Source organism: Oryctolagus cuniculus, chromosome 18, assembly GCF_051225735.1.
Source record: "Oryctolagus cuniculus isolate XC-2025 breed Fujian yellow rabbit chromosome 18, ASM5122573v1, whole genome shotgun sequence".
Classification (NCBI taxonomy): domain Eukaryota; kingdom Metazoa; phylum Chordata; class Mammalia; order Lagomorpha; family Leporidae; genus Oryctolagus; species Oryctolagus cuniculus.
In genome coordinates this window covers 31,923,141-31,931,232 of record NC_142884.1, presented here as the reverse complement: position 1 = coordinate 31,931,232, position 8,092 = coordinate 31,923,141, and the positions used below count along the sequence as shown (strand labels likewise).

The following is an 8,092-nucleotide window of genomic DNA, read 5'->3' as shown; positions in this document are numbered from 1 at the left end:
AGATGTACCAAGTAAAGTATTTATTTTTATTCTGATACATATTTTGGAATTCTTCTAAAATTCCTATTGAGTATCCTTGTTAAATTTAGTTGCATCCCAGGTTAAGACTTATTGGAGGCAGGCTCCATGGCTCAATAAGCTAATCCTCCACCTGCGGTGCAGGCACACCAAGTTCTAGTCCTGCTGGGAGAGCCAGATTCTGTCCCAGTTGCTCCACTTCCAGTCCAGCTCTCTGCTATGGCCCAGGAGTGCAATGGAGGATGGCCAAAGTGCTTGGGCCCCGTACCTGCATGGGAGACCAGGAGGAAGCACTTGGCTCCTGGCTTTGGATCAGCGCCATGTGCCAGCCGCAGCACACTGGCGGCAGCGGTCACTAGGGGGTAAACCAACAGAAAAAGGAAGACCTTTCTCTCTGTCTCTCTCACTGTCCACTCTGCCTGTCAAAATAAAAAATAATTTTTATAAAAAGACTTATTGGAGCCACTTTAGTGATTATACCCATGAAACTTTGTTAATAAATGCAAATAGAACCTGGGAAAATTGATGTATATCTTATGCTGTAGAGACTTAAGATTGAACATCTTTTTTTAATCTTTTTTAATTATATAATTTAAAAACAAATTTTAGATTTTTTTTTTTTACTTTACTAAGTCACAGCTCTGGCCCCATTAATATGACTTAACAATGTTTTTTCCTCTCAGAATTATCTCTATTGTTTCAGTTAACTGCATGCCTTTTCTTTACATTCAGATTCCCTCAGCTGTCAAAGCTTATTCATCTTAATTCTGTTGTTCCTATTTCCCTCCCTTTTATTCTGTCCCTAGGCTAATTGAGATCATGATTCTCCATTCCTTCTGTGTGGTGTCACAGTAGGCTTGAAGTGTTCTTTTTCTCTTCTGATTTCTAAAGAAAGAAATTATGTATTCCCCCAGTTTAGATATTTTAATAATGCACTCTAAAACAAAGGTTAAATGTTCTTAATTTGACAAGAATTTTCGGGGCCAGTGGTGTGGCATAGTGGGTAGAGCCACCACTTGCAATGCTGGCAGCTCATATGGATCCAGATCTCTGCTATAGCCTGGGAAAGCAGTAGAAGATGGCCCAAGTCCTGGGCCCCTGCACCCATGTGGGAGACCTGGAAGAAGCTCCTTGCTCCTGGCTTTGGATTGGCACAACTCTGGCCATTGCAGCCAACTGGGGAGAGAACCAGTGGATGGAAGACCCCTCTCTCTTCTCTGCCTCTCTCTGTGCAACTCTGACTTTCAAATAAATAAATAAATCTTTAAAAAAAGATTTTTTTCTAATTTTAGATTTGTTCTACTTCATTGCCACTTCAGGGTGTGTGTAAGGAGTGCATATCCAGTTTTTCTATTTTGGAATTTGGGGATTTTGTATTAGCTCTGCTGTGTATTCATTTTTCTTGAGCATTGGTGATATCTTCTCCTTAGTTGTATTAAGAGAGAGAGCAATAGCCCTCATGTCTTTTTAGGTAAGTAAGACATATTAAAAACAGAGCATTCAGTATACAGTCATAGTATTTTGACTTGTTCAATTGATTTTCCTGACCTCCCTTGGATATTCTTGGTCTTTGCTGTACAACTTTCTATACTCATTAATTCTTTGATATTCCCAAATCCAGAAAATAAATGACTCAACAGCTGTGTTCCTGTATTTGCTGGGACTCAGGGTAAGAAGCAAAGTGGAGGTGTTCAGGAATCTAAAGTTACATGCTACATAGCAAAGCACATCATTTCCTATACAAAGTGACTGGGAAATCCAGAATCTTTTGCACACATATTGGATCCTGAACTATTACTGGACTATTCAGTAAGATTTTAATGTATTTATTTTCTGTGTGTGTGTTTGTATTTCTAAATAAACTCTGCTGGGCTACTTAACATTAACATGTATTGCAGAATTCTTTCATCAGTTTTTACTTTTAAAAAGTTTCTCTTTCAGTTTTATGGGAGAGGGTAGAAGTTTCCTGCTATGTAACTGAAAGTTCATTCATTCATTAAAGTTAAAAATATTTGTTGCAAATTGGTAGAATACTATTAATTCTCATGTGATTTACATGAAACTAAATACATTCTCTATTTTGTTTTGCTTAAAATTTCTGCATGTGTGGACTTCTTTTTTCCTTCTTGCCCCAAATCCCTTTGTGTATTGGGATGGCAAATGGGTTTTACACTGGACAAAACATGTTATTTTGGCAAAGAAGTACTTAGCCTTCCTGCTTCAAGTATTCAAATATTGCATTGGAAATCAGTATATTTGTTTACTGTACAAATGTCCTTCATACAATTTTGTAATCTTCTGGGATGGGAGAGGAAGCAGGAAATAGGAGGATTATGGGTGGGAGGGATGTTTTGGGGGAGGGGAAGCCACTGTAATCCAAAAGCTGTACTTTGGAAATTTATATTTATTAAAAAAATTAAACAATTTTGTAATCTTCATCTTCCTTTTTATTTCATCCTTTTTAAAAAAAGATTCATTTATTTTACTTGAAAATCAGAGTTACACAGAGAAGGAGAGAGAGAGAGAGAGAGCAGTCTTCCAACCGCTGGTTCACTCCCCATTTGGCCACAATGGCTGGAGCTCTGCCAATCCAAAGCCAGGAGCCAGCAGCTTCTTTTGGGTCTCCTATGCAGGTGCAGGAGCCCAAGGGCCTGGGCCATCCTCTACTGCTGGATAGTAAGTCTTACTTGCCTAAAAAGATGGATAGTAATTTGAGTAGCCAGGACTTGAACTGGCACCCAATTGGAATGTCAGCACTGCAAGCCACAGCTCTACTTGCTACTCCACAGCATCGGCCCCCTAAATTCTTATGAGTATTGCTACACGATTGGAATTTATAATTGATAATGCTGAACAATTGAAACTGTCTTATTTACAATTGTAGGACTGGATATGGCAGTTCTACTTGAAGTAAAGTATGTAGCCTGCTTATTGTATGATTTTCGGAAAAGCATGTATTTATATATAACAGCAGATCTGTTAATCATTTAAAAGTGAATTGTCATGATTACCCAGATGTAAAGAATGCAATATGTGCTAATGAGTTAGCAGTCACAGACATTTAGAATTAGAGGGATTTTAGAACTTTTTCAATACTGCAGTTTTTATGAAAAACTAGTAATTTTTTTTATTTGACAGGTAGAGTTATATACAGTGAGAAATCAGAAAGGTCTTCCTTCCATTGGTTCAGTCCCCAGATGGCTGCCACAGTTGGAGCTGTGCCCATCCAAAGCCAGGAGTCAGGTGCTTTCTCCTGGTCTCCCATCCGGGTGCAGGGCCCAAGCACTTGGGCCATCCTCTACTGCCTTCCCGGGCCATAGCAGAAAGCTGGACTGAAAGAGGAGCAACCAGGACTAGAACACTTTGCCCATAAGGGATACCAGCACCACAGGTGGAGAATTAACCAAGTGAGCCACGGCGCTGGCCCCCGATAAATTTACTCTTAACAAAATATCAAAATATCTTATTTAGTATAAAGTTAGTAGTGAAAAGAGACTACCTTGTTGAACACAGAAATTTGAGATTATATTTCTTGGTATTAATTTGCATCTTAAGGCTTATTGCCTAGTTTATTTCAATATTTCAATCTAATATTACTAATAATATCTTGTACTTAGTGGTTCACTGTGTGCCAGACAATATTCTTTTGATTTTTTAAAAGATTTATTTATTTATTTATTTGGAAGTCAGAGTTACACAGATAGTGAACAAGAGGAAGAGAGAGAGAGAGAGAGGTCCTCCATCTGCTGGTTCACTCCCCAGATGGCCTAAAAGGTCAGAGATATGCCAATCTGAAACCAGGAGCCAGGACCTCTTCAGGGTCTCCCATGCAGATTCAGGGGCCCAAGGACTTGGGCCAACTTCCTACTGCTCTCCCAGGCTATAGCAGACAGCTGAATGGAAAATGGAGCAGCCTGGACTTGAACCGGCCTCCATATGGGATGCCCCCACTGCATGCAGTGGCTTTACTAGCTACACCACAGCACTGGCCTCAAGACAATGCTCTAAAATGATGCATTAATTATTCCCAAATATTGAAAAGTGGCATGGTACACATTTGAATGTGTTGTTTTGTACTAGTTGTAGAAACAGTTTAAAATATATTTATATTTAAAAATGTAAGCTTTGATCTAAAGGTTTACTTTCCCTTAAGGTGCCTGTTTGGAAACTGAGAGATCATTGAAGTCTCAAGATAGAGTACAACTGATCTTATCCAAGCCTCCTTTATCACATGAGGATGCTAAATGCCAAGCCCAGAGAAGTAAAGTGAATTGTTCAAGGTCACATAGGTAAGTTGTGGCAGGGATAATTCTGTATTAGCATTAGGTATCCTGATACATAGGCCACTGTTCTGTCAATTTTGTACTCCTTCTGGAGTTAAAGATTCTAAGTTGTGGAAAATTGAATTTGGAAATTTAGTGGTTGCTATGTTGTTATGGTGAGAAATTTCTGTGTATAGCTATGAGTTGCTTAAATTTTATTCAATATATTTTTCTAGTATGTTTGCTATTTATTTGAAATGTATAACAAGTAGCTTCATCTATTTGCCAAAAGAATTTTTAAAGATTTATTTATATTATTTGAAAGTCAGAATTACACAGAGAGAGAAGGACAGGCAGAGAGAGTGGTCTTCCATTCACTGGTTCACTCCACAGTTGGCCTCCATGTCTGGAGCTGTGCTGACTGGAAGGCAGGAGCCAGGAGCCTCTTCCTGGTCTCCTATGCAGTTGCAGGGGCCCAAGGACTTGCACCATTTTATAGTGTTTCCCAGGCCATAGCAGAGAGCTGGATAGGAAGTGGAGCAGCCAGGTCTTGAACTGATGCCCCTATGGAATACCAGCACTGCAGGTGGCAGCCTCACCCACTATGCCACAGTGCCAGCCCTTGCCAAAAGAATTTATAGAAGCTATTCCATATATACACTTAACAATTATTTAGTTACTTGACATGAACTATCCCTGCATATTTGAAAATTTTGAATGGTATCACTTGGGTTTTAAGAATGTTATATTTTAGGTCTCTTAATATTTTTAGTGATGATGTTTTAAAGGCCCTTTCTGTTTTATGAAAAATGATAAGGATTTTGTTTTACAATGGCCATAGTATTACTACTTAAAGCAATAGATTAAATAAAACTTTTAAACAAAGTCATTTAATACTGAATTCTAACACACTGGTATATTTTAAAGTGAGAAGCCGGATTTCTTTCAGATATTCTAAAGAAGAATGATAATCAAAATTGAAGACATCTACAGTTTTTAATCACTTGTTTTAAATATTGGTCATAATGGTCCAATTTTGAGTTTAATTTTCATTAGCTTTTAAATGATTCAATATGTTTTATAGAAAAAATTCGGAGAACATAATTATATACTCAACCTCCCTCCCTTCTTTTTCCTTCTTTGTCATTTTTTTTAGCTTATGAAATGACATTTTCAGTTTACATTACATTAAAAAGGGTTCTTGAATCAAGGGACAAGTTTAACAGGCAAAAAGCAAAAAGATCGTAATTTAGAGGGAATATAGACAATGGCTCTAAACAATATTTGAATATCACATCTAAACAATATTTGAATAAATTGATAAATATTTTAATTTCTCCTACTAAAATGCTCAAAGTCTTTAATTATTTATCAAATATTAGTGCAAAATTATGGATTTAAATGATCCCAAAAAGTGATGAATTTTTGTGTAATAAAGTCCAATTTTTGTCAAGGCTTTTTGAAAGTCTCACAGAAAACTTATGTTTGTGAATGGGAAGAATAATACCAAAATATCCATACTACCAAAAGCAATTTGCAAATTCAATGTAATCCCAATCAACATACCAACGATGTTCTCAGAGCTAGAAAAAATGATGCTAAAATTCACATAGAAACATGAGAGATGCTTAACATCTAAAGCAATATTATAAAGCAAAAAAAAGCTGGAGACATCACACCATATTTTAAGACATATTACAGGGGTCAGCACTATGACAAAGCAGGTAAAGTCACCGTCTGCAGTGCTGGCATCTCATATGGGTGCCAGTATGTTTCCCAGCTGCTCCACTTCTTATACCCCTCTCTGGTATAGCCTGAGAAAAAAGTAGAAAATGGCCAAAGTCTTTGGGCCCCTGCACCTGCATAGAGACCTGGAAGAAGCTCCTGACACTTGGATTCAGATCAACAGAGCTCCGGCCATTGTGACCATTTGGGGAGTAAACCAGTGGATGGAAGACCTCTCTCTCTCTCTGCCTCTACCTCTCTGTAACTCTGCCTTTCAAATAAATATACTGCAAAAAAAAAAAGAAGAAGTGTTAGCACTGATATAATAACAGACACATAGTTCAATGGAAAAGACTTGGTAGCATAGAAATAAACCCAAATTTCTACCAGCAACTCATATTTAACAAAGGAACTAAAATGAACTGGAGAAAGAAGAATCTCTTTCACAAGTGGTGCAGAGGAACTTGATTATCCATATGTAGAAGCCTGAAAAGAGACTCCAACATCTCTTACACTATGTGAAAGTGAACTCACAGTGAATTAAAATGTAATCATAAGACCCAAACCCAAGTAAACATAGGGAAACTCTAAATATTGTCAACACACAATAGCTTTTGGGTAAGATTCCAATAGCAATAGTCACAAAAATAAAAACAGAGACATTTGAGTATATCCAACTAAGATACTTCTTCACAACAAAGTAAACATCAGAGTGTAGATACAATGAACAGATGGCAGGAAAAATTAAAACTCTGAATGTTTACAGATTTCCAGAGCATTTACATGAATTGGAAAAACTCCAAAAAATACAGTGAAGAAACAGGCAAGGATCTGAATAGACATTTCTCAGAAGAAATGTACATGGTCAAAACATGTGAATATGCCCGATGTCACTAGCCATTATGTAAATATAAATCAGAACACCATATCAGTCTCCAACACCTGTGGGAGAATACAACACTCAGGTGTTTGTGTGTGCAGCAAGTGGGTTTAGAGGACCCTGTTCACCTCTGGAGAGCAGAGCCTACAGGGAGGTAAAGAAACCTTACTGCGCAGGGGCATGCTAATCTTCTCTGTATCATTCCAATTTTAGTATATGTGCTGCCGAAGCGAGCACATGTGCTGCCGAAGCGAGAAAGAGATGAAAAGAATTTATCTCAGCTAGCCACTAATATTCAAGAAACAAGGTCTTCAGGAAAGCCAACTCAACTGACATTTTCATGTCATTGTTAAATAAAGGAAAAATTATCTAGGTTCAGCAATACGTAGTTTATAAGAGAAAGACTACAGAGTAATTTCCTTGGCATAGAAATAACTTTGTTTTTTTTTTTTTTTTTTTTTTTTTTTTTTTTTTTTTTTTTTTTTTTTTTTATCCATGAGGGCTTGCTATCACCACCACACACCCACATCCCATATACAAATGCCTGGCTTGAGTGGTAGCTTCTCTGCTTTGAGGCAAGTTTCTGCTAGTGTGCACCCTGGGAGGAGACGGAGGATGGCAGAAGTGCTTGGGTCCCTGCACCCAAATGGGACATCCAGAATGAATTCCCAGTTCCTGGTTTTGGCTTGGTCAAGCTTTGGCTATTGCAAGTGTCTGGGGAGTGAAGCAGTGGTTCCCTCTTCCTGTCACTCTGCCTTTCAAATCAATAACTGTTGTTGGTAATGACTAATAATGATATTCACTGATTGTCAAATTTTGAATCTATTAATTATAGACAATTTCTCTTTGTATTTTTAAACTTTCATAATGTTCTGTAGCCAATTTCATCACTAGAAATAAAAACTTTTCCTCAAAAAAAAAAAAAGAAACCTTACTGCTTTCCTAATGTGCTTATTAAGTTCTTGACCAGCGCCTGTTAGTCTTGCCACAAACTTTCTAGTCTTACTACTTTCCTTCTTCTTCTTCTTCTCTGTGACTTGTAAAATAGTATACATTCTATATACTGTGGATACTTTTGATTTATTTTATTCCTTCGGTCTCCTATGAAGTTCCTCCACAAAAGCACAGCCCTCAAAATATTCATTCATTTATGCAGTCTGCAGATTTCATGAGCTACTAAATTCCAAGTAGTATGTTAAAGGCAAGA

At 37.5% G+C, this 8,092-nt stretch overlaps 1 long non-coding RNA gene and 1 pseudogene across 1 annotated transcript; one reads left to right on the top strand and one right to left on the bottom strand.

Annotated features, from left to right (window-relative positions):
* Window positions 1–4,169: 4,169 nt before the first annotated feature.
* On the top strand, window positions 4,170–7,814 carry LOC149120911 (uncharacterized). The gene is made up of 2 exons (XR_016224494.1): window positions 4,170–4,307; window positions 7,386–7,814. It is a non-coding gene; the product is annotated as an uncharacterized LOC149120911 (long non-coding RNA).
* Window positions 7,055–7,122, bottom strand: LOC149120912 (U6 spliceosomal RNA; annotated as a pseudogene).
* Window positions 7,815–8,092: the final 278 nt, after the last annotated feature.